This window comes from Delphinapterus leucas, chromosome 2, assembly GCF_059928025.1.
Source record: "Delphinapterus leucas isolate spDelLeu-1000000601 "Yukka" chromosome 2, BTC_Dleu_Yukka2, whole genome shotgun sequence".
Lineage (NCBI taxonomy): Eukaryota > Metazoa > Chordata > Mammalia > Artiodactyla > Monodontidae > Delphinapterus > Delphinapterus leucas.
The window spans coordinates 58,100,079-58,125,538 of record NC_143130.1 but is presented as its reverse complement, the minus strand read 5'-3'; the positions used below and the strand labels follow the sequence as shown (position 1 = coordinate 58,125,538).

The following is a 25,460-nucleotide window of genomic DNA, read 5'->3' as shown; positions in this document are numbered from 1 at the left end:
TGCTGCATTTAAGCCTGCGTGGTGACTGCTGGCCTGGAGAGGAAAGTAAGGCATTATGAGGACATGTCCTTTGTGATGTCGTGGGATGGGCTGTCATCATTGGGTTGCAGATTCTGGCCACGGCTTCCCAAGCACGTGTCCTGTTCGGGGTGGGCTGGCGTCAGCTGCGTATTAAGGGGATGGCTTTGGCATTTCATGAGGATTCGGTGAGGTAGGTAACCTGTGATGAGTTGAGATTCCGTTGCTGGAGGGATGACTCCCAAAGGGTGTCTTGCGGGACCTAGAGAAGATAGACATGCTGAGGCGTCTGTGCCCCTCTTCTTGAGGATAGGTGAGTTATGTGAACATGCCCTTTGGCCGCTTTGTCCCTTGTTTGGGAATGTGCCAAGTGAAAGTTTTTCTCCCGGAGGGCATGATGCAGCCGACCCGTGTGTCATGCAGGCCTTTCGAACAGCCAGAAGTTTACGCGGGGCAGAGATGGGGGCACTGTTGCTATGCTAGGTGCGCTGCCATGGCCAGGCACTATGCCCTTTCAGAGTTAGAGGTCCCCTCGCGTGGCAGAGGTCTTCTGTTGGAAGTCTGTCTGTGGTCCTCGGGGACAGTGCTTTTGATCTCTGCAAGGTCCTTAGTAGTGTCGCTGTGGCAGTGGAGAAGTGCCAGAATGCATGGGGTGGGATCGGCGTCATCAAAGCAGACATGTATGTGGTCTGTCTTCCTTGGTGTACAGTGACCCCGTGTTCGCATGATGTCTGTGACTTCAAGTAAGGTCGAGTTGCCCTGAGGGCAGGAGGAGGGCGCTTCGGACGAGGCTGTCAAAAATTGGAGCATTTCCTCCAGGTTCAGGGCCGAGAAACCTGCCGGCTGGGCGCTGGTGAGACGTGGCCGGGAAGATGGTCTAGTTTCTGCTGTGGGGTTCCAACCTGGATTATGGTTGCTGAATCCTACCACTTCCCGTGGTGGGCATACCCATGGGTCCACAGAACATGATTTGTCCTATTTGGCGAGAATTGGCTTTTGGGCCAAATATCGTTAGCCCCTTGAGTGGAGCCAGGCTGCATCTTGCCTGTAGCCATCTTCAGGTTGGTTTCAGTCCACCCATAGGAGTTTCCCTTGCTTCCGGAAGCACTGGGAGTGGCCCAAGTGCACATCAGATGTGCTGTTAGCTGGCAGGATGTCCACGTCCACACTCATGTGACACCCACGGCCGGTAGGCAGGTCTCATCTAGGTTCGTCCTTTGGTCAGAAGGCATGGCTATGCGAGAGCGGGAGTCTGTGGCCTATTTCTACAGCTCCTGGGGGTCACAGTTCTCATAAGGCTCTTGCAGCTCACAGGGGTCTTTCTTTTTCTGTTGGGAGTCCAACCAGGTTGTTGTGTATAATCTCTGGTATTAACAATTGGAGGCCTCTGCAGAGGGCCACAGGGACACACAGAGAGCAAGATGCGTTTTCAGAGGCACACGCAGGAACCCACAATCGCGTCCTCGTGCGCAGTCGCAGTCACACACGCCCACGCACGTGAATACACACATACAGCGTCTCACACACTGGCCAATGTACATGCCTAACTTCCTGCAGACATGCTGTGAGACACAAAACAATAATCGGTGAGGGATAGAGGTCCTTGGGAAGCAGGTTCAGAGCAGAAGCCCAGGTAAAGATTCGCATGGATCATGTTCCCTGAGGACCTCGGTCCACTTCTGAAGCCTCTGTTATTTCTGTCCACTTCTCAGGTGTAGTTGCTCGGCAAGGCTGACTGTCGGCAAGAAGAAGACCTTCGCGTACTCTGATGACTGGATGAGCTAAGGAAAACTGGAAAAAGTGAGGCGGGCGCATACTGCTGAGCATGGCCGTAGATAACTCAGGACGGTAGGCATTCACTCACCCTAAGATGTGCCATTCTGTATTAGGTTTTCCTCAGATGGGCCCAATGGCTGCAAGAGTGGATTGATGTTTGCTTTTGCTGAGTGGTCTGAGGACTGTGGATTCCCCAGGCTGTTGGAGTACTCCAGGGTAATGTCTCCTCTGCAGAGCCCCATGGCCTGCCCGGTTATGTTCTGCAGCTTCCCAGCATGTATTCGGATCGATGATGACACCCTTGTATGCATTCCTTGGAAAATGTGAACAAAATGAGTTAGAACACTCTACAGTCTCCTTATCGAAACTGAGGTCCAGCACGTTTCCTCTCTCGGGGTTAGGGCACAGTGAGGATTGAGGGTCATCATCCCCTCCTGACATACATGCAAATACCACCCAGTACTCCAGCATTGGAGGGGTTTCTGTCTGAGGGTGGACCGTGTCTGCACGTAAACTGGGTCGTCTATGAACCCCAGGTCCCTGGTGAAAGGCCGATGAGGGAATGTGAGGGGGCAGGCTCACCTGCTGATCTTCAGAGGCAGAGTGTGGGCTGAGGTAGGTGCAGTGAGCTTGCAGTTTGGGAGGTGTGTTTTGGCCAGTGTCGTGGTTTTTTTGTGCCGCTTTGGGGGTTAATTCTGGAAGTCAAAATGAGAAAGCTTCCCTGGTTGGAGCCCGGAGACTCAGGCCAGGCCTGTGGCCCTCCCTGTTTTTGCGTTTGTCATGGTGAAGTTCTTGAGTGCCCAGTGGGGCTGGAGCAGTGGGTGTGTGGGGGCTGGCGTTGGGCATCGGCGCAAGGGGGCTGATGGATTAGGCCTCGGTGTTGCGCTTGTCAGCTCCTGTATTGCAATTCCTGGCACGGTGTTTTCGCCCCGTCGGTCATCGTGGAGTGGGGTGAGATACGAGTGTTGCATTTAAGCCTGCGCCGTGGCTGATGGTCTGGACAGGAAGGTAAGGCATGATAAGGACAGGTCCTACGTGATGTTGTGGCATGGGCTGTCATCATTGGGTTGCAGGCTCTGGCCTCGGCTTCTCAAGGATTTGTCACGTACTTGATGGGCTGGCATCACCTGCCTATGGAGAGGATGACTTTGGCGGTTCATGTGGATGCGATGAGGTAGGTAACCTGTGTAGACTTGTTGTGATCCCGTTGCCGGAGAAATGATTCCCAAAGGGTGTCTTGCGTAACCTAGAAAAGATCGATATGCTGAGGAGTGTGTGCCGGCCTTCTCGGGGTAGGTGAGGTATGCGAACATGCCCTTTGGCCACTTTGTTCCCTAGTTTGGGAATGTGCAAAGCGAAAGTGTTTTTCCCGGAAGGCGTGACGCGGCCGGCCCATGAGGTACGGATGCCTATCTAACAGCCAGAGGTTTATCCGAAGCAGTCCGTTGGCATGGTAGAGATGGGCGCGCTGTTGTGATGCCAGGTGCGCTGACCTTGACAGCCACTGTGCCCTTACTGGCTTCCAGGCCCCCTCTCATGGCAGAGGTCTTCCGTTGGAAGTTTGTCTGTGGTCCTCGGGGACAGTGCTTTTGATCTCTGTGAGGTCCTCGGTAGTATCGCTATGGCAGTGGAGAAGTGCCAGGATGCATGGTGTGGGTTCGGCATCATCAAAGCAGACATGCTTGTGGTTTGTCTTCCCTGGTGTATAGTGTCCCCGTGTTCGCATGTTATCTGTGGCTTCCAGTAGGGTCGAGTTGCCGTGTGGGCAGGAGGAGGGCAGTGAGGACAAGGTTGCTCAGTGTTTGAGCGTTTCCTCGGGATTCAGGGCTCTGAATCCTGCCGAGGGGGAGCTGGCCGAGACGTGGCTGGAAAGGTGGCCTGGTTTCTGCCGTGGGGTTTGAACCTGGGTCATGGTTGCCGAAGACCACCTCTTGCCGTGGTGGGCATTCCAACAGGTCCACAGAAAGTGATTTGGCCTAGTTGGCGAGAAGTCACACTTGGGCTGAAGTCCATTAGACCCTTGAGAGGTGCCAGGTTGCATCTTGCCTATAGCCAGCTGCAGGTCATTGTCAACGCCATCCATGGGAAGTTCCCTTGCTTCCAAAAGCGCTGGGAGTGACCCCTAGTGCTCATCAGGTGTGTTAGTAGCTAGCAGGGTCTCTAGGTCCACGTAGATGTGGCCACTCACGGCTGGGAGGCAGATCTCCTCGAGTGTTTGTGCTTTGGTCAGAAGGCGTGGCTGTGGGATAGCGGGAGTCTGTGGCCTATTTCAACAGCCTCTGGGGGTCAAAGTTCTCATGTGGCTTCTTGAAGCTGGTAGGGATGTTTCTCCATTCAGTGGGGTGGTCCAAAGCCAGGGTACTGTGTATAACCTGTGACTTTTACTATTCAGTGTCACTGCAGAGGGCCTCAAGGACACACAAAGACCAGGACGGGGATGCAGAGGCTGACACAGAAACCCACAAGCGCATCATCGTGCCTAGTCATAGTCACGCACGCGCACACGCAGGAACACACACATACACCCTCACACACAACGGCCAACGTACATGCCTAACTTCCTGCAGTCATGCTGTCAGACACACTTTCAGTTCTTGGTAAGGGATAGGGGTCCTTGTGAAGCAGGTTCAGGGCTCCAGCCCAGGTAAATGTTCGCATAAATCATGTTCTCTAAGGACCCAGGTTCACTTCTGAATCCTGCGTGATTTCCGTCCACATCTCAGGTGCAGTTTCTTGGCAAGGCTGGCCGTCAGCAAAGACAAGAGGACGTTTGCGTGGGCTGACGACTGGAGGTGCTGAGGAGAACTGGAAAAAGTGAGGCGGGCCCACGTTTCCGAGCGTGGACGTGGCTATTTCAGGATGGTAGGCATTCAACCACCACAACGTGTGTCATTGGATATTAGGTTTTCCTCTGACGGCCCCAGTGGCTGCAAGAGTAGATTGACTGTTGCTCTTGCAGAGTGGCCTGAGGGCTGTGGATTCCCCAGGGTTTTGGAGTACTACGAGGTCATGGCTCCTCTGCAGACCCGCATGGCATGCCCGGTTGTGTTGTGCAGCGTCCCAGCACGTGCTTGGATCGATGATGACACCCTTGTATGCATTCCTTGGAAAATCTGAACAAAATGAGTGAGAACACTCTACCGTCTCCTCATTGAGTCTGAGGTCCGGCACGTTTCCTCTCTCGGGTGTTTCAGACAGTGAGGAGTGAGGGCCAGTGTCCCCTACTGACATGCATGCAAACACCACCCAGGGCTCCAGACTTGGAGGGGCTACTGTCTGAGGTTCGACTGTGTCTGCCCGTAAGCTGGGTCATGTATGAATATCAGGTCGCTGCTAGAAGACCGTTAAGGGAATGCGAGTGGGAAGGCTCTCGTGATGGTCTTCAGAGTTGGATTGTGTGCAGGTGTAGGCCCAGTGAGCTTGCAGCTTGGAAAGGTGTGCTTTGGCCGGGATCACGCTTTGTGCACGCCGCTTGGGTGGTTAATTCTGGAAGCCAAAATGTGCAAGCTTCCCTGATTGGAGCATGGAGCCTCAGGCCAGGCCTGTGTGGCCCTCCCTGTCCTTGAGTTTGGCGCGTTGAGGTTCTTGAGTGCCCGGTGGGGCTGGAGCAGTGGGTGGGTGTGGGCTGGGGTTGGACGTTGGCGGAAGGGGGCTGATGGATTAGGCCTCGGTGGTGCCCACGTCAGCTCATCTACTGCAGCTTCTGGCACAGTGTTTGCACTAAGTGGGTCATCGTGGAGTGGGGTTAGGAACGAGTGCTGCATTTAAGCCTGCGTGGTGACTGCTGGCCTGGAGAGGAAGGTGAGGTGTTATGAGGACATGTCCTGTGTGATGTCGTGGGATGGGCTGTCATCATTGGGTTGCAGACGCTGGCCATGGCTTCCCAAGCACGTGTCCTGTTTGTGGTGGGCTGGCATCAGCTGCCTATGAAGGGGATGGCTTTGGCATTTCATGAGGATTCGGTGAGGTAGGTAACCTGTGATGAGTTGAGATTCCGTTGCTGGAGGGATGACTCCCAAAGGGTGTCTTGCGGGACCTAGAGAAGATGGACATGCTGAGGCATTTGTGCTGGCCTCCTTGGAGGAAGGTGAGTTATGCAAACAGGCCCTTTGGCCGCTTTGTCCCATGTTTGGGAATGTGCAAAGTGAAAGTTTTTCTCCCAGAGGGCATGATGCGGCCGGCCCGTGTGTCATGCAGGCCTTTCGAACAGCCAGAAGTTTACGCGGGGCAGAGATGGGGGCACTGTTGCTATGCTAGGTGAGCTGCCGTGGACAGGCACTGTGCCCTTTCAGACTTACAGGTCCCCTCGCGTGGCAGAGGTCTTCTGTTGGAAGTCTGTCTGTGGTTCTCGGGGACAGTGCTTTTGATCTCTGTAAGGTCCTTGGTAGTGTCACTGTGGCAGTGGAGAAGTGCCAGAATGCATGGGGTGGGGTCGGCGTCATTAAAGCAGACATGTATGTGGTCTGTCTTCCTTGGTGTACAGTGACCCCGTGTTCGCATGATGTCTGTGGCTTCAAGTAAGGTCGAGTTGCCCTGCGGGCAGGAGGAGGGCACTTCGGACGAGGCTGTCAAGTATTTGAGCGTTTCCTCCGGTTTCAGGGCCGAGAAACCTGCCGGCTGGGCGCTGGCGAGGTGTGGCCGGGAAGATGATCTAGTTTCGCCGTGGGGTTCCAACCTGGGTTATGGGTGCTTAAGCCCACCACTTCCCATGTTGGGCATACACACGGGTCCACGGAACACGATTTGGCCTAGTTGGCGAGAATTGGCATTTGGGCCAAATTTCGTTAGGCCCTTGAGTGGTGCCAGGCTGCATCTTGCCTGTAGCCATCTGCAGGTTGGTTTCAGCCCACCCATAGGAGGTTCCCTTGCTTCCGGAAGCACTGGGAGTGGCCCAAGTGCACATCAGATGTGCTGTTAGCTGGCAGGATGTCCATGTCCACAGACATGCGACACCCACGGCCGGTAGGCAGGTCTCATCTAGGTTCGTGCTTTGGTCAGAAGGCATGGCTGTGGGAGAGCGGGAGTCCGTGGCCTATTTCTACAGCTCCTGTGGGGTCACAGTTCGCATGCGGCTCTTGCAGCGCACAGGAGACTTTCTTTTTCTGTTGGGAGTCCAACCAGGGTGTTGTGTATAAACTCTGGTATTTACTGTTGGAGGCCTCTGCAGAGGGCCACAGGGACACACAGAGAGCAAGACGTGTTTTCAGAGGCACACACAGGACCCCACAATCGCGTCATCGTGCACAGTCGCAGTCACACACGCCCACGCGCGTGAATACACACATACAGCGTCTCACACACTGGCCAATGTACGTGCCTAACTTCCTGCAGACATGCTGTGAGACACAAATCAATACTCGGTAAGAGATAATAGGTCCTTGGGAAGCAGGTTCAGAGCAGAAGCCCAGGTAAATATTCGCATGGATCATGTTCCCTGAGGACCTCGGTCCACTTCTGAAGCCTCTGTTATTTCTGTCCACTTCTCAGGTGTAGTTGCTCGGCAAGGCCGGCTGTCGGCAAGACGAAGATGACCTTCGCGTACTCTGATGACTGGATGTGCTAAGAAAACTGGAAAAAGTGAGGCGAGTGCATGTTGCTGAGCATGGCTGTGGATAACTCAGGACGGTAGGCATTCGCTCACCCTAAGATGTGCCATTCTATATTAGGTTTTCCTCAGATGGGCCCAATGGCTGCAAGAGTGGATTGATTGTTGCTTTTGCTGAGTGGCCTGAGGACTGTGGATTCCCCAGGCTGTTGGAGTACTCCAGGGTAATGGCTCCTGTGCAGAGCCCCGCGGCAGCCCGGTTATGTTCTACAGCTTCCCAGCAGAGCTTGCATCAATGACGACACCCTTGTATGCATTCCTTGGAAAATGTGAACACAATGAGTGAGAACACTCTACCGTCTCCTCATCGAAACTGAGGTCCAGCACGTTTCCTCTCTCGGGGGTAGGGCACAGTTAGGTGTGAGGGCCATCGTGCCCTCCTGACATGATGCAAACACCACCCAGGTCTCCAGCTTTGGAGGGGTTTCTGTCTGAGAGTGGACCGTGTCTGCACATAAACTGGGTCGTCTATGAATCCCAGGCCCCTGCTGAAAGGCCGATGAGGGAATTTGAGGGGGCAGGCTCAACTGCTGATCTTCAGAGTGGGAGTGTGGACTGGGGTAGGCCCATTGAGCTTGCAGCTTGGGAGGTGTGTTTTGGCCAGTGTCAGGGTTTGTGCGTGCCACTTTGGGGGTTGATTCTGGAAGCCAAAATGAGAAAGCTTCCCTGGTTGGAGCATGGAACCTCAGGCCAGGCCTGTGGCCCTCCCTGTCGTTGTGTTTGGCGTATTGAGGTTCTTGAGTGCCTGGTGGGTCTGGAGCAGTCGGTGGGGCTGGCTGGGGTTGGACAGTGGCGGAAGGGGGCTGATGGATTAGGCCTCAGGGGTGCCCATGTCAGCTCATCTACTGCAGCTTCTGGCACAGTGTTTGCACTAAGTGGGTCATCGTGGAGTGGGGTTAGGAACGAGTGCTGCATTTAAGCCTGCGTGGTGACTGCTGGCCTGGAGAGGAAAGTAAGGCATTATGAGGACATGTCCTTTGTGATGTCGTGGGATGGGCTGTCATCATTGGGTTGCAGATTCTGGCCACGGCTTCCCAAGCACGTGTCCTGTTCGGGGTGGGCTGGCGTCAGCTGCGTATTAAGGGGATGGCTTTGGCATTTCATGAGGATTCGGTGAGGTAGGTAACCTGTGATGAGTTGAGATTCCGTTGCTGGAGGGATGACTCCCAAAGGGTGTCTTGGGGGACCTAGAGAAGATAGACATGCTGAGGCGTCTGTGCCCCTCTTCTTGAGGATAGGTGAGTTATGTGAACATGCCCTTTGGCCGCTTTGTCCCTTGTTTGGGAATGTGCCAAGTGAAAGTTTTTCTCCTGGAGGGCATGATGCAGCCGACCCGTGTGTCATGCAGGCCTTTCGAACAGCCAGAAGTTTACGCGGGGCAGAGATGGGGGCACTGTTGCTATGCTAGGTGCGCTGCCATGGCCAGGCACTATGCCCTTTCAGAGTTAGAGGTCCCCTCGCGTGGCAGAGGTCTTCTGTTGGAAGTCTGTCTGTGGTCCTCGGGGACAGTGCTTTTGATCTCTGCAAGGTCCTTAGTAGTGTCGCTGTGGCAGTGGAGAAGTGCCAGAATGCATGGGGTGGGATCGGCGTCATCAAAGCAGACATGTATGTGGTCTGTCTTCCTTGGTGTACAGTGACCCCGTGTTCGCATGATGTCTGTGACTTCAAGTAAGGTCGAGTTGCCCTGAGGGCAGGAGGAGGGCGCTTCGGACGAGGCTGTCAAAAATTTGAGCATTTCCTCCAGGTTCAGGGCCGAGAAACCTGCCGGCTGGGCGCTGGTGAGACGTGGCCGGGAAGATGGTCTAGTTTCTGCTGTGGGGTTCCAACCTGGATTATGGTTGCTGAATCCTACCACTTCCCGTGGTGGGCATACCCATGGGTCCGCAGAACATGATTTGTCCTATTTGGCGAGAATTGGCTTTGGGGCCAAATATCGTTAGCCCCTTGAGTGGAGCCAGGCTGCATCTTGCCTGTAGCCATCTTCAGGTTGGTTTCAGTCCACCCATAGGAGTTTCCCTTGCTTCCGGAAGCACTGGGAGTGGCCCAAGTGCACATCAGATGTGCTGTTAGCTGGCAGGATGTCCACGTCCACACTCATGTGACACCCACGGCCGGTAGGCAGGTCTCATCTAGGTTCGTCCTTTGGTCAGAAGGCATGGCTATGCGAGAGCGGGAGTCTGTGGCCTATTTCTACAGCTCCTGGGGGTCACAGTTCTCATAAGGCTCTTGCAGCTCACAGGGGTCTTTCTTTTTCTGTTGGGAGTCCAACCAGGTTGTTGTGTATAATCTCTGGTATTAACAATTGGAGGCCTCTGCAGAGGGCCACAGGGACACACAGAGAGCAAGATGCGTTTTCAGAGGCACACGCAGGAACCCACAATCGCGTCCTCGTGCGCAGTCGCAGTCACACACGCCCACGCACGTGAATACACACATACAGCGTCTCACACACTGGCCAATGTACATGCCTAACTTCCTGCAGACATGCTGTGAGACACAAAACAATAATCGGTGAGGGATAGAGGTCCTTGGGAAGCAGGTTCAGAGCAGAAGCCCAGGTAAAGATTCGCATGGATCATGTTCCCTGAGGACCTCGGTCCACTTCTGAAGCCTCTGTTATTTCTGTCCACTTCTCAGGTGTAGTTGCTCGGCAAGGCTGACTGTCGGCAAGAAGAAGACCTTCGCGTACTCTGATGACTGGATGAGCTAAGGAAAACTGGAAAAAGTAAGGCGGGCGCATACTGCTGAGCATGGCCGTAGATAACTCAGGACGGTAGGCATTCACTCACCCTAAGATGTGCCATTCTGTATTAGGTTTTCCTCAGATGGGCCCAATGGCTGCAAGAGTGGATTGATGTTTGCTTTTGCTGAGTGGTCTGAGGACTGTGGATTCCCCAGGCTGTTGGAGTACTCCAGGGTAATGTCTCCTCTGCAGAGCCCCATGGCCTGCCCGGTTATGTTCTGCAGCTTCCCAGCATGTATTCGGATCAATGATGACACCCTTGTATGCATTCCTTGGAAAATGTGAACAAAATGAGTTAGAACACTCTACAGTCTCCTTATCGAAACTGAGGTCCAGCACGTTTCCTCTCTCGGGGTTAGGGCACAGTGAGGATTGAGGGTCATCATCCCCTCCTGACATACATGCAAATACCACCCAGTACTCCAGCATTGGAGGGGTTTCTGTCTGAGGGTGGACCGTGTCTGCACGTAAACTGGGTCGTCTGTGAACCCCAGGTCCCTGGTGAAAGGCCGATGAGGGAATGTGAGGGGGCAGGCTCACCTGCTGATCTTCAGAGGCAGAGTGTGGGCTGAGGTAGGTGCAGTGAGCTTGCAGTTTGGGAGGTGTGTTTTGGCCAGTGTCGTGGTTTTTTTGTGCCGCTTTGGGGGTTAATTCTGGAAGTCAAAATGAGAAAGCTTCCCTGGTTGGAGCCCGGAGACTCAGGCCAGGCCTGTGGCCCTCCCTGTTTTTGCGTTTGTCATGGTGAAGTTCTTGAGTGCCCAGTGGGGCTGGAGCAGTGGGTGTGTGGGGGCTGGCGTTGGGCATCGGCGCAAGGGGGCTGATGGATTAGGCCTCGGTGTTGCGCTTGTCAGCTCCTGTATTGCAATTCCTGGCACGGTGTTTTCGCCCCGTGGGTCATCGTGGAGTGGGGTGAGATACGAGTGTTGCATTTAAGCCTGCGCCGTGGCTGATGGTCTGGACAGGAAGGTAAGGCATGATAAGGACAGGTCCTACGTGATGTTGTGGCATGGGCTGTCATCATTGGGTTGCAGGCTCTGGCCTCGGCTTCTCAAGGATTTGTCACGTACTTGATGGGCTGGCATCACCTGCCTATGGAGAGGATGACTTTGGCGGTTCATGTGGATGCGATGAGGTAGGTAACCTGTGTAGACTTGTTGTGATCCCGTTGCCGGAGAAATGATTCCCAAAGGGTGTCTTGCGTAACCTAGAAAAGATCGATATGCTGAGGAGTGTGTGCCGGCCTTCTCGGGGTAGGTGAGTTATGCGAACATGCCCTTTGGCCACTTTGTTCCCTAGTTTGGGAATGTGCAAAGCGAAAGTGTTTTTCCCGGAAGGCGTGACGCGGCCGGCCCATGAGGTACGGATGCCTATCTAACAGCCAGAGGTTTATCCGAAGCAGTCCGTTGGCATGGTAGAGATGGGCGCGCTGTTGTGATGCCAGGTGCGCTGACCTTGACAGCCACTGTGCCCTTACTGGCTTCCAGGCCCCCTCTCATGGCAGAGGTCTTCCGTTGGAAGTTTGTCTGTGGTCCTCGGGGACAGTGCTTTTGATCTCTGTGAGGTCCTCGGTAGTATCGCTATGGCAGTGGAGAAGTGCCAGGATGCATGGTGTGGGTTCGGCATCATCAAAGCAGACATGCTTGTGGTTTGTCTTCCCTGGTGTATAGTGTCCCCGTGTTCGCATGTTATCTGTGGCTTCCAGTAGGGTCGAGTTGCCGTGTGGGCAGGAGGAGGGCAGTGAGGACAAGGTTGCTCAGTGTTTGAGCGTTTCCTCGGGATTCAGGGCTCTGAATCCTGCCGAGGGGGAGCTGGCCGAGACGTGGCTGGAAAGGTGGCCTGGTTTCTGCCGTGGGGTTTGAACCTGGGTCATGGTTGCCGAAGACCACCTCTTGCCGTGGTGGGCATTCCAACAGGTCCACAGAAAGTGATTTGGCCTAGTTGGCGAGAAGTCACACTTGGGCTGAAGTCCATTAGACCCTTGAGAGGTGCCGGGTTGCATCTTGCCTATAGCCAGCTGCAGGTCATTGTCAACGCCATCCATGGGAAGTTCCCTTGCTTCCAAAAGCGCTGGGAGTGACCCCTAGTGCTCATCAGGTGTGTTAGTAGCTAGCAGGGTCTCTAGGTCCACGTAGATGTGGCCACTCACGGCTGGGAGGCAGATCTCCTCGAGTGTTTGTGCTTTGGTCAGAAGGCGTGGCTGTGGGATAGCGGGAGTCTGTGGCCTATTTCAACAGCCTCTGGGGGTCAAAGTTCTCATGTGGCTTCTTGAAGCTGGTAGGGATGTTTCTCCATTCAGTGGGGTGGTCCAAAGCCAGGGTACTGTGTATAACCTGTGACTTTTACTATTCAGTGTCACTGCAGAGGGCCTCAAGGACACACAAAGACCAGGACGGGGATGCAGAGGCTGACACAGAAACCCACAAGCGCATCATCGTGCCTAGTCATAGTCACGCACGCGCACACGCAGGAACACACACATACACCCTCACACACAACGGCCAACGTACATGCCTAACTTCCTGCAGTCATGCTGTCAGACACACTTTCAGTTCTTGGTAAGGGATAGGGGTCCTTGTGAAGCAGGTTCAGGGCTCCAGCCCAGGTAAATGTTCGCATAAATCATGTTCTCTAAGGACCCAGGTTCACTTCTGAATCCTGCGTGATTTCCGTCCACATCTCAGGTGCAGTTTCTTGGCAAGGCTGGCCGTCAGCAAAGACAAGAGGACGTTTGCGTGGGCTGACGACTGGAGGTGCTGAGGAGGACTGGAAAAAGTGAGGCGGGCCCACGTTTCCGAGCGTGGACGTGGCTATTTCAGGATGGTAGGCATTCAACCACCACAACGTGTGTCATTGGATATTAGGTTTTCCTCTGACGGCCCCAGTGGCTGCAAGAGTAGATTGACTGTTGCTCTTGCAGAGTGGCCTGAGGGCTGTGGATTCCCCAGGGTTTTGGAGTACTACGAGGTCATGGCTCCTCTGCAGACCCGCATGGCATGCCCGGTTGTGTTGTGCAGCGTCCCAGCACGTGCTTGGATCGATGATGACACCCTTGTATGCATTCCTTGGAAAATCTGAACAAAATGAGTGAGAACACTCTACCGTCTCCTCATCGAGTCTGAGGTCCGGCACGTTTCCTCTCTCGGGTGTTTCAGACAGTGAGGAGTGAGGGCCAGTGTCCCCTACTGACATGCATGCAAACACCACCCAGGGCTCCAGACTTGGAGGGGCTACTGTCTGAGGTTCGACTGTGTCTGCCCGTAAGCTGGGTCATGTATGAAGAATATCAGGTCGCTGCTAGAAGACCGTTAAGGGAATGCGAGTGGGAAGGCTCTCGTGATGGTCTTCAGAGTTGGATTGTGTGCAGGTGTAGGCCCAGTGAGCTTGCAGCTTGGAAAGGTGTGCTTTGGCCGGGATCACGCTTTGTGCACGCCGCTTGGGTGGTTAATTCTGGAAGCCAAAATGTGCAAGCTTCCCTGATTGGAGCATGGAGCCTCAGGCCAGGCCTGTGTGGCCCTCCCTGTCCTTGAGTTTGGCGCGTTGAGGTTCTTGAGTGCCCGGTGGGGCTGGAGCAGTGGGTGGGTGTGGGCTGGGGTTGGACGTTGGCGGAAGGGGGCTGATGGATTAGGCCTCGGTGGTGCCCACGTCAGCTCATCTACTGCAGCTTCTGGCACAGTGTTTGCACTAAGTGGGTCATCGTGGAGTGGGGTTAGGAACGAGTGCTGCATTTAAGCCTGCGTGGTGACTGCTGGCCTGGAGAGGAAGGTGAGGTGTTATGAGGACATGTCCTGTGTGATGTCGTGGGATGGGCTGTCATCATTGGGTTGCAGACGCTGGCCATGGCTTCCCAAGCACGTGTCCTGTTTGTGGTGGGCTGGCATCAGCTGCCTATGAAGGGGATGGCTTTGGCATTTCATGAGGATTCGGTGAGGTAGGTAACCTGTGATGAGTTGAGATTCCGTTGCTGGAGGGATGACTCCCAAAGGGTGTCTTGCGGGACCTAGAGAAGATGGACATGCTGAGGCATTTGTGCTGGCCTCCTTGGAGGAAGGTGAGTTATGCAAACAGGCCCTTTGGCCGCTTTGTCCCATGTTTGGGAATGTGCAAAGTGAAAGTTTTTCTCCCAGAGGGCGTGATGCGGCCGGCCCGTGTGTCATGCAGGCCTTTCGAACAGCCAGAAGTTTACGCGGGGCAGAGATGGGGGCACTGTTGCTATGCTAGGTGAGCTGCCGTGGACAGGCACTGTGCCCTTTCAGACTTACAGGTCCCCTCGCGTGGCAGAGGTCTTCTGTTGGAAGTCTGTCTGTGGTTCTCGGGGACAGTGCTTTTGATCTCTGTAAGGTCCTTGGTAGTGTCACTGTGGCAGTGGAGAAGTGCCAGAATGCATGGGGTGGGGTCGGCGTCATTAAAGCAGACATGTATGTGGTCTGTCTTCCTTGGTGTACAGTGACCCCGTGTTCGCATGATGTCTGTGGCTTCAAGTAAGGTCGAGTTGCCCTGCGGGCAGGAGGAGGGCACTTCGGACGAGGCTGTCAAGTATTTGAGCGTTTCCTCCGGTTTCAGGGCCGAGAAACCTGCCGGCTGGGCGCTGGCGAGGTGTGGCCGGGAAGATGATCTAGTTTCGCCGTGGGGTTCCAACCTGGGTTATGGGTGCTTAAGCCCACCACTTCCCATGTTGGGCATACACACGGGTCCACGGAACACGATTTGGCCTAGTTGGCGAGAATTGGCATTTGGGCCAAATTTCGTTAGGCCCTTGAGTGGTGCCAGGCTGCATCTTGCCTGTAGCCATCTGCAGGTTGGTTTCAGCCCACCCATAGGAGGTTCCCTTGCTTCCGGAAGCACTGGGAGTGGCCCAAGTGCACATCAGATGTGCTGTTAGCTGGCAGGATGTCCATGTCCACAGACATGCGACACCCACGGCCGGTAGGCAGGTCTCATCTAGGTTCGTGCTTTGGTCAGAAGGCATGGCTGTGGGAGAGCGGGAGTCCGTGGCCTATTTCTACAGCTCCTGTGGGGTCACAGTTCGCATGCGGCTCTTGCAGCGCACAGGAGACTTTCTTTTTCTGTTGGGAGTCCAACCAGGGTGTTGTGTATAAACTCTGGTATTTACTGTTGGAGGCCTCTGCAGAGGGCCACAGGGACACACAGAGAGCAAGACGTGTTTTCAGAGGCACACACAGGACCCCACAATCGCGTCATCGTGCACAGTCGCAGTCACACACGCCCACGCGCGTGAATACACACATACAGCGTCTCACACACTGGCCAATGTACGTGCCTAACTTCCTGCAGACATGCTGTGAGACACAAATCAATACTCGGTAAGAGATAATAGGTCCTTGGGAAGCAGGTTCAGAGCAGAAGCCCAGGTAAAGATTCGCATGGATCATGTTCCCTGAGGACCTCGGTCCACTTCTGAAGCCTCTGTTATTTCTGTCCACTTCTCAGGTGTAGTTGCTCGGCAAGGCCGGCTGTCGGCAAGACGAAGATGACCTTCGCGTACTCTGATGACTGGATGTGCTAAGAAAACTGGAAAAAGTGAGGCGAGTGCATGTTGCTGAGCATGGCTGTGGATAACTCAGGACGGTAGGCATTCGCTCACCCTAAGATGTGCCATTCTATATTAGGTTTTCCTCAGATGGGCCCAATGGCTGCAAGAGTGGATTGATTGTTGCTTTTGCTGAGTGGCCTGAGGACTGTGGATTCCCCAGGCTGTTGGAGTACTCCAGGGTAATGGCTCCTGTGCAGAGCCCCGCGGCAGCCCGGTTATGTTCTACAGCTTCCCAGCAGAGCTTGCATCAATGACGACACCCTTGTATGCATTCCTTGGAAAATGTGAACACAATGAGTGAGAACACTCTACCGTCTCCTCATCGAAACTGAGGTCCAGCACGTTTCCTCTCTCGGGGGTAGGGCACAGTTAGGTGTGAGGGCCATCGTGCCCTCCTGACATGATGCAAACACCACCCAGGTCTCCAGCTTTGGAGGGGTTTCTGTCTGAGAGTGGACCGTGTCTGCACATAAACTGGGTCGTCTATGAATCCCAGGCCCCTGCTGAAAGGCCGATGAGGGAATTTGAGGGGGCAGGCTCAACTGCTGATCTTCAGAGTGGGAGTGTGGACTGGGGTAGGCCCATTGAGCTTGCAGCTTGGGAGGTGTGTTTTGGCCAGTGTCAGGGTTTGTGCGTGCCACTTTGGGGGTTGATTCTGGAAGCCAAAATGAGAAAGCTTCCCTGGTTGGAGCACGGAACCTCAGGCCAGGCCTGTGGCCCTCCCTGTCGTTGTGTTTGGCGTATTGAGGTTCTTGAGTGCCTGGTGGGTCTGGAGCAGTCGGTGGGGCTGGCTGGGGTTGGACAGTGGCGGAAGGGGGCTGATGGATTAGGCCTCAGGGGTGCCCATGTCAGCTCATCTACTGCAGCTTCTGGCACAGTGTTTGCACTAAGTGGGTCATCGTGGAGTGGGGTTAGGAACGAGTGCTGCATTTAAGCCTGCGTGGTGACTGCTGGCCTGGAGAGGAAAGTAAGGCATTATGAGGACATGTCCTTTGTGATGTCGTGGGATGGGCTGTCATCATTGGGTTGCAGATTCTGGCCACGGCTTCCCAAGCACGTGTCCTGTTCGGGGTGGGCTGGCGTCAGCTGCGTATTAAGGGGATGGCTTTGGCATTTCATGAGGATTCGGTGAGGTAGGTAACCTGTGATGAGTTGAGATTCCGTTGCTGGAGGGATGACTCCCAAAGGGTGTCTTGCGGGACCTAGAGAAGATAGACATGCTGAGGCGTCTGTGCCCCTCTTCTTGAGGATAGGTGAGTTATGTGAACATGCCCTTTGGCCGCTTTGTCCCTTGTTTGGGAATGTGCCAAGTGAAAGTTTTTCTCCCGGAGGGCATGATGCAGCCGACCCGTGTGTCATGCAGGCCTTTCGAACAGCCAGAAGTTTACGCGGGGCAGAGATGGGGGCACTGTTGCTATGCTAGGTGCGCTGCCATGGCCAGGCACTATGCCCTTTCAGAGTTAGAGGTCCCCTCGCGTGGCAGAGGTCTTCTGTTGGAAGTCTGTCTGTGGTCCTCGGGGACAGTGCTTTTGATCTCTGCAAGGTCCTTAGTAGTGTCGCTGTGGCAGTGGAGAAGTGCCAGAATGCATGGGGTGGGATCGGCGTCATCAAAGCAGACATGTATGTGGTCTGTCTTCCTTGGTGTACAGTGACCCCGTGTTCGCATGATGTCTGTGACTTCAAGTAAGGTCGAGTTGCCCTGAGGGCAGGAGGAGGGCGCTTCGGACGAGGCTGTCAAAAATTTGAGCATTTCCTCCAGGTTCAGGGCCGAGAAACCTGCCGGCTGGGCGCTGGTGAGACGTGGCCGGGAAGATGGTCTAGTTTCTGCTGTGGGGTTCCAACCTGGATTATGGTTGCTGAATCCTACCACTTCCCGTGGTGGGCATACCCATGGGTCCACAGAACATGATTTGTCCTATTTGGCGAGAATTGGCTTTTGGGCCAAATATCGTTAGCCCCTTGAGTGGAGCCAGGCTGCATCTTGCCTGTAGCCATCTTCAGGTTGGTTTCAGTCCACCCATAGGAGTTTCCCTTGCTTCCGGAAGCACTGGGAGTGGCCCAAGTGCACATCAGATGTGCTGTTAGCTGGCAGGATGTCCACGTCCACACTCATGTGACACCCACGGCCGGTAGGCAGGTCTCATCTAGGTTCGTCCTTTGGTCAGAAGGCATGGCTATGCGAGAGCGGGAGTCTGTGGCCTATTTCTACAGCTCCTGGGGGTCACAGTTCTCATAAGGCTCTTGCAGCTCACAGGGGTCTTTCTTTTTCTGTTGGGAGTCCAACCAGGTTGTTGTGTATAATCTCTGGTATTAACAATTGGAGGCCTCTGCAGAGGGCCACAGGGACACACAGAGAGCAAGATGCGTTTTCAGAGGCACACGCAGGAACCCACAATCGCGTCCTCGTGCGCAGTCGCAGTCACACACGCCCACGCACGTGAATACACACATACAGCGTCTCACACACTGGCCAATGTACATGCCTAACTTCCTGCAGACATGCTGTGAGACACAAAACAATAATCGGTGAGGGATAGAGGTCCTTGGGAAGCAGGTTCAGAGCAGAAGCCCAGGTAAAGATTCGCATGGATCATGTTCCCTGAGGACCTCGGTCCACTTCTGAAGCCTCTGTTATTTCTGTCCACTTCTCAGGTGTAGTTGCTCGGCAAGGCTGACTGTCGGCAAGAAGAAGACCTTCGCGTACTCTGATGACTGGATGAGCTAAGGAAAACTGGAAAAAGTGAGGCGGGCGCATACTGCTGAGCATGGCCGTAGATAACTCAGGACGGTAGGCATTCACTCACCCTAAGATGTGCCATTCTGTATTAGGTTTTCCTCAGATGGGCCCAATGGCTGCAAGAGTGGATTGATGTTTGCTTTTGCTGAGTGGTCTGAGGACTGTGGATTCCCCAGGCTGTTGGAGTACTCCAGGGTAATGTCTCCTCTGCAGAGCCCCATGGCCTGCCCGGTTATGTTCTGCAGCTTCCCAGCATGTATTCGGATCGATGATGACACCCTTGTATGCATTCCTTGGAAAATGTGAACAAAATGAGTTAGAACACTCTACAGTCTCCTTATCGAAACTGAGGTCCAGCACGTTTCCTCTCTCGGGGTTAGGGCACAGTGAGGATTGAGGGTCATCATCCCCTCCTGACATACATGCAAATACCACCCAGTACTCCAGCATTGGAGGGGTTTCTGTCTGAGGGTGGACCGTGTCTGCACGTAAACTGGGTCGTCTATGAACCCCAGGTCCCTGGTGAAAGGCCGATGAGGGAATGTGAGGGGGCAGGCTCACCTGCTGATCTTCAGAGGCAGAGTGTGGGCTGAGGTAGGTGCAGTGAGCTTGCAGTTTGGGAGGTGTGTTTTGGCCAGTGTCGTGGTTTTTTTGTGCCGCTTTGGGGGTTAATTCTGGAAGTCAAAATGAGAAAGCTTCCCTGGTTGGAGCCCGGAGACTCAGGCCAGGCCTGTGGCCCTCCCTGTTTTTGCGTTTGTCATGGTGAAGTTCTTGAGTGCCCAGTGGGGCTGGAGCAGTGGGTGTGTGGGGGCTGGCGTTGGGCATCGGCGCAAGGGGGCTGATGGATTAGGCCTCGGTGTTGCGCTTGTCAGCTCCTGTATTGCAATTCCTGGCACGGTGTTTTCGCCCCGTGGGTCATCGTGGAGTGGGGTGAGATACGAGTGTTGCATTTAAGCCTGTGCCGTGGCTGATGGTCTGGACAGGAAGGTAAGGCATGATAAGGACAGGTCCTACGTGATGTTGTGGCATGGGCTGTCATCATTGGGTTGCAGGCTCTGGCCTCGGCTTCTCAAGGATTTGTCACGTACTTGATGGGCTGGCATCACCTGCCTATGGAGAGGATGACTTTGGCGGTTCATGTGGATGCGATGAGGTAGGTAACCTGTGTAGACTTGTTGTGATCCCGTTGCCGGAGAAATGATTCCCAAAGGGTGTCTTGCGTAACCTAGAAAAGATCGATATGCTGAGGAGTGTGTGCCGGCCTTCTCGGGGTAGGTGAGTTATGCGAACATGCCCTTTGGCCACTTTGTTCCCTAGTTTGGGAATGTGCAAAGCGAAAGTGTTTTTCCCGGAAGGCGTGACGCGGCCGGCCCATGAGGTACGGATGCCTATCTAACAGCCAGAGGTTTATCCGAAGCAGTCCGTTGGCATGGTAGAGATGGGCGCGCTGTTGTGATGCCAGGTGCGCTGACCTTGACAGCCACTGTGCCCTTACTGGCTTCCAGGCCCCCTCTCATGGCAGAGGTCTTCCGTTGGAAGTTTGTCTGTGGTCCTCGGGGACAGTGCTTTTGATCTCTGTGAGGTCCTCGGTAGTATCGCTATGGCAGTGGAGAAGTGCCAGGATGCATGGTGTGGGTTCGGCATCATCAAAGCAGACATGCTTGTGGTTTGTCTTCCCTGGTGTATAGTGTCCCCGTGTTCGCATGTTATCTGTGGCTTCCAGTAGGGTCGAGTTGCCGTGTGGGCAGGAGGAGGGCAGTGAGGACAAGGTTGCTCAGTGTTTGAGCGTTTCCTCGGGATTCAGGGCTCTGAATCCTGCCGAGGGGGAGCTGGCCGAGACGTGGCTGGAAAGGTGGCCTGGTTTCTGCCGTGGGGTTTGAACCTGGGTCATGGTTGCCGAAGACCACCTCTTGCCGTGGTGGGCATTCCAACAGGTCCACAGAAAGTGATTTGGCCTAGTTGGCGAGAAGTCACACTTGGGCTGAAGTCCATTAGACCCTTGAGAGGTGCCGGGTTGCATCTTGCCTATAGCCAGCTGCAGGTCATTGTCAACGCCATCCATGGGAAGTTCCCTTGCTTCCAAAAGCGCTGGGAGTGACCCCTAGTGCTCATCAGGTGTGTTAGTAGCTAGCAGGGTCTCTAGGTCCACGTAGATGTGGCCACTCACGGCTGGGAGGCAGATCTCCTCGAGTGTTTGTGCTTTGGTCAGAAGGCGTGGCTGTGGGATAGCGGGAGTCTGTGGCCTATTTCAACAGCCTCTGGGGGTCAAAGTTCTCATGTGGCTTCTTGAAGCTGGTAGGGATGTTTCTCCATTCAGTGGGGTGGTCCAAAGCAGGGTACTGTGTATAACCTGTGACTTTTACTATTCAGTGTCACTGCAGAGGGCCTCAAGGACACACAAAGACCAGGACGGGGATGCAGAGGCTGACACAGAAACCCACAAGCGCATCATCGTGCCTAGTCATAGTCACGCACGCGCACACGCAGGAACACACACATACACCCTCACACACAACGGCCAACGTACATGCCTAACTTCCTGCAGTCATGCTGTCAGACACACTTTCAGTTCTTGGTAAGGGATAGGGGTCCTTGTGAAGCAGGTTCAGGGCTCCAGCCCAGGTAAATGTTCGCATAAATCATGTTCTCTAAGGACCCAGGTTCACTCCTGAATCCTGCGTGATTTCCGTCCACATCTCAGGTGCAGTTTCTTGGCAAGGCTGGCCGTCAGCAAAGACAAGAGGACGTTTGCGTGGGCTGACGACTGGAGGTGCTGAGGAGAACTGGAAAAAGTGAGGCGGGCCCACGTTTCCGAGCGTGGACGTGGATATTTCAGGATGGTAGGCATTCAACCACCACAACATGTGTCATTGGATATTAGGTTTTCCTCTGGCGGCCCCAGTGGCTGCAAGAGTAGATTGACTGTTGCTCTTGCAGAGTGGCCTGAGGGCTGTGGATTCCCCAGGGTTTTGGAGTACTACGAGGTCATGGCTCCTCTGCAGACCCGCATGGCATGCCCGGTTGTGTTGTGCAGCGTCCCAGCACGTGCTTGGATCGATGATGACACCCTTGTATGCATTCCTTGGAAAATCTGAACAAAATGAGTGAGAACACTCTACCGTCTCCTCATCGAATCTGAGGTCCGGCACGTTTCCTCTCTCGGGTGTTTCAGACAGTGAGGAGTGAGGGCCAGTGTCCCCTACTGACATGCATGCAAACACCACCCAGGGCTCCAGACTTGGAGGGGCTACTGTCTGAGGTTCGACTGTGTCTGCCCGTAAGCTGAGTCATATATGAATATCAGGTCGCTGCTAGAAGACCGTTAAGGGAATGCGAGTGGGAAGGCTCTCGTGATGGTCTTCAGAGTTGGATTGTGTGCAGGTGTAGGCCCAGTGAGCTTGCAGCTTGGAAAGGTGTGCTTTGGCCGGGATCACGCTTTGTGCACGCCGCTTGGGTGGTTAATTCTGGAAGCCAAAATGTGCAAGCTTCCCTGATTGGAGCATGGAGCCTCAGGCCAGGCCTGTGTGGCCCTCCCTGTCCTTGAGTTTGGCGCGTTGAGGTTCTTGAGTGCCCGGTGGGGCTGGAGCAGTGGGTGGGTGTGGGCTGGGGTTGGACGTTGGCGGAAGGGGGCTGATGGATTAGGCCTCGGTGGTGCCCACGTCAGCTCATCTACTGCAGCTTCTGGCACAGTGTTTGCACTAAGTGGGTCATCGTGGAGTGGGGTTAGGAACGAGTGCTGCATTTAAGCCTGCGTGGTGACTGCTGGCCTGGAGAGGAAGGTGAGGTGTTATGAGGACATGTCCTGTGTGATGTCGTGGGATGGGCTGTCATCATTGGGTTGCAGACGCTGGCCATGGCTTCCCAAGCACGTGTCCTGTTTGTGGTGGGCTGGCATCAGCTGCCTATGAAGGGGATGGCTTTGGCATTTCATGAGGATTCGGTGAGGTAGGTAACCTGTGATGAGTTGAGATTCCGTTGCTGGAGGGATGACTCCCAAAGGGTGTCTTGCGGGACCTAGAGAAGATGGACATGCTGAGGCATTTGTGCTGGCCTCCTTGGAGGAAGGTGAGTTATGCAAACAGGCCCTTTGGCCGCTTTGTCCCATGTTTGGGAATGTGCAAAGTGAAAGTTTTTCTCCCAGAGGGCATGATGCGGCCGGCCCGTGTGTCATGCAGGCCTTTCGAACAGCCAGAAGTTTACGCGGGGCAGAGATGGGGGCACTGTTGCTATGCTAGGTGAGCTGCCGTGGACAGGCACTGTGCCCTTTCAGACTTACAGGTCCCCTCGCGTGGCAGAGGTCTTCTGTTGGAAGTCTGTCTGTGGTTCTCGGGGACAGTGCTTTTGATCTCTGTAAGGTCCTTGGTAGTGTCACTGTGGCAGTGGAGAAGTGCCAGAATGCATGGGGTGGGGTCGGCGTCATTAAAGCAGACATGTATGTGGTCTGTCTTCCTTGGTGTACAGTGACCCCGTGTTCGCATGATGTCTGTGGCTTCAAGTAAGGTCGAGTTGCCCTGCGGGCAGGAGGAGGGCACTTCGGACGAGGCTGTCAAGTATTTGAGCGTTTCCTCCGGTTTCAGGGCCGAGAAACCTGCCGGCTGGGCGCTGGCGAGGTGTGGCCGGGAAGATGATCTAGTTTCGCCGTGGGGTTCCAACCTGGGTTATGGGTGCTTAAGCCCACCACTTCCCATGTTGGGCATACACACGGGTCCACGGAACACGATTTGGCCTAGTTGGCGAGAATTGGCATTTGGGCCAAATTTCGTTAGGCCCTTGAGTGGTGCCAGGCTGCATCTTGCCTGTAGCCATCTGCAGGTTGGTTTCAGCCCACCCATAGGAGGTTCCCTTGCTTCCGGAAGCACTGGGAGTGGCCCAAGTGCACATCAGATGTGCTGTTAGCTGGCAGGATGTCCATGTCCACAGACATGCGACACCCACGGCCGGTAGGCAGGTCTCATCTAGGTTCGTGCTTTGGTCAGAAGGCATGGCTGTGGGAGAGCGGGAGTCCGTGGCCTATTTCTACAGCTCCTGTGGGGTCACAGTTCGCATGCGGCTCTTGCAGCGCACAGGAGACTTTCTTTTTCTGTTGGGAGTCCAACCAGGGTGTTGTGTATAAACTCTGGTATTTACTGTTGGAGGCCTCTGCAGAGGGCCACAGGGACACACAGAGAGCAAGACGTGTTTTCAGAGGCACACACAGGACCCCACAATCGCGTCATCGTGCACAGTCGCAGTCACACACGCCCACGCGCGTGAATACACACATACAGCGTCTCACACACTGGCCAATGTACGTGCCTAACTTCCTGCAGACATGCTGTGAGACACAAATCAATACTCGGTAAGAGATAATAGGTCCTTGGGAAGCAGGTTCAGAGCAGAAGCCCAGGTAAATATTCGCATGGATCATGTTCCCTGAGGACCTCGGTCCACTTCTGAAGCCTCTGTTATTTCTGTCCACTTCTCAGGTGTAGTTGCTCGGCAAGGCCGGCTGTCGGCAAGACGAAGATGACCTTCGCGTACTCTGATGACTGGATGTGCTAAGAAAACTGGAAAAAGTGAGGCGAGTGCATGTTGCTGAGCATGGCTGTGGATAACTCAGGACGGTAGGCATTCGCTCACCCTAAGATGTGCCATTCTATATTAGGTTTTCCTCAGATGGGCCCAATGGCTGCAAGAGTGGATTGATTGTTGCTTTTGCTGAGTGGCCTGAGGACTGTGGATTCCCCAGGCTGTTGGAGTACTCCAGGGTAATGGCTCCTGTGCAGAGCCCCGCGGCAGCCCGGTTATGTTCTACAGCTTCCCAGCAGAGCTTGCATCAATGACGACACCCTTGTATGCATTCCTTGGAAAATGTGAACACAATGAGTGAGAACACTCTACCGTCTCCTCATCGAAACTGAGGTCCAGCACGTTTCCTCTCTCGGGGGTAGGGCACAGTTAGGTGTGAGGGCCATCGTGCCCTCCTGACATGATGCAAACACCACCCAGGTCTCCAGCTTTGGAGGGGTTTCTGTCTGAGAGTGGACCGTGTCTGCACATAAACTGGGTCGTCTATGAATCCCAGGCCCCTGCTGAAAGGCCGATGAGGGAATTTGAGGGGGCAGGCTCAACTGCTGATCTTCAGAGTGGGAGTGTGGACTGGGGTAGGCCCATTGAGCTTGCAGCTTGGGAGGTGTGTTTTGGCCAGTGTCAGGGTTTGTGCGTGCCACTTTGGGGGTTGATTCTGGAAGCCAAAATGAGAAAGCTTCCCTGGTTGGAGCACGGAACCTCAGGCCAGGCCTGTGGCCCTCCCTGTCGTTGTGTTTGGCGTATTGAGGTTCTTGAGTGCCTGGTGGGTCTGGAGCAGTCGGTGGGGCTGGCTGGGGTTGGACAGTGGCGGAAGGGGGCTGATGGATTAGGCCTCAGGGGTGCCCATGTCAGCTCATCTACTGCAGCTTCTGGCACAGTGTTTGCACTAAGTGGGTCATCGTGGAGTGGGGTTAGGAACGAGTGCTGCATTTAAGCCTGCGTGGTGACTGCTGGCCTGGAGAGGAAAGTAAGGCATTATGAGGACATGTCCTTTGTGATGTCGTGGGATGGGCTGTCATCATTGGGTTGCAGATTCTGGCCACGGCTTCCCAAGCACGTGTCCTGTTCGGGGTGGGCTGGCGTCAGCTGCGTATTAAGGGGATGGCTTTGGCATTTCATGAGGATTCGGTGAGGTAGGTAACCTGTGATGAGTTGAGATTCCGTTGCTGGAGGGATGACTCCCAAAGGGTGTCTTGCGGGACCTAGAGAAGATAGACATGCTGAGGCGTCTGTGCCCCTCTTCTTGAGGATAGGTGAGTTATGTGAACATGCCCTTTGGCCGCTTTGTCCCTTGTTTGGGAATGTGCCAAGTGAAAGTTTTTCTCCTGGAGGGCATGATGCAGCCGACCCGTGTGTCATGCAGGCCTTTCGAACAGCCAGAAGTTTACGCGGGGCAGAGATGGGGGCACTGTTGCTATGCTAGGTGTGCTGCCATGGCCAGGCACTATGCCCTTTCAGAGTT

General features: G+C 54.6%; 9 non-coding genes across 9 annotated transcripts; all 9 read left to right on the top strand.

The window, feature by feature from the left end:
- The first annotated feature begins 2,077 nt into the window (after positions 1-2,077).
- LOC149750145 (small nucleolar RNA SNORD116) lies at positions 2,078-2,170 on the top strand. The gene has a single exon (XR_016392392.1). It is a non-coding gene; the product is annotated as a small nucleolar RNA SNORD116 (small nucleolar RNA).
- Positions 2,171-4,867: 2,697 nt separating this feature from the next.
- LOC149750144 (small nucleolar RNA SNORD116) lies at positions 4,868-4,960 on the top strand. Its single transcript, XR_016392364.1, has one exon. It is a non-coding gene; the product is annotated as a small nucleolar RNA SNORD116 (small nucleolar RNA).
- Positions 4,961-7,628: 2,668 nt separating this feature from the next.
- On the top strand, positions 7,629-7,721 carry LOC149750143 (small nucleolar RNA SNORD116). The gene has a single exon (XR_016392445.1). It is a non-coding gene; the product is annotated as a small nucleolar RNA SNORD116 (small nucleolar RNA).
- Positions 7,722-10,383: 2,662 nt separating this feature from the next.
- On the top strand, positions 10,384-10,476 carry LOC149750142 (small nucleolar RNA SNORD116). Its single transcript, XR_016392399.1, has one exon. It is a non-coding gene; the product is annotated as a small nucleolar RNA SNORD116 (small nucleolar RNA).
- Positions 10,477-13,173: 2,697 nt separating this feature from the next.
- LOC149750141 (small nucleolar RNA SNORD116) lies at positions 13,174-13,266 on the top strand. The gene has a single exon (XR_016392361.1). It is a non-coding gene; the product is annotated as a small nucleolar RNA SNORD116 (small nucleolar RNA).
- Positions 13,267-15,937: 2,671 nt separating this feature from the next.
- Positions 15,938-16,030, top strand: LOC149750140 (small nucleolar RNA SNORD116). Its single transcript, XR_016392444.1, has one exon. It is a non-coding gene; the product is annotated as a small nucleolar RNA SNORD116 (small nucleolar RNA).
- A 2,662-nt stretch (positions 16,031-18,692) lies between these two features.
- On the top strand, positions 18,693-18,785 carry LOC149750139 (small nucleolar RNA SNORD116). The gene has a single exon (XR_016392391.1). It is a non-coding gene; the product is annotated as a small nucleolar RNA SNORD116 (small nucleolar RNA).
- Positions 18,786-21,481: 2,696 nt separating this feature from the next.
- LOC149750138 (small nucleolar RNA SNORD116) lies at positions 21,482-21,574 on the top strand. Its single transcript, XR_016392345.1, has one exon. It is a non-coding gene; the product is annotated as a small nucleolar RNA SNORD116 (small nucleolar RNA).
- A 2,668-nt stretch (positions 21,575-24,242) lies between these two features.
- LOC149750137 (small nucleolar RNA SNORD116) lies at positions 24,243-24,335 on the top strand. The gene has a single exon (XR_016392443.1). It is a non-coding gene; the product is annotated as a small nucleolar RNA SNORD116 (small nucleolar RNA).
- The last annotated feature ends 1,125 nt before the right edge of the window (positions 24,336-25,460 follow it).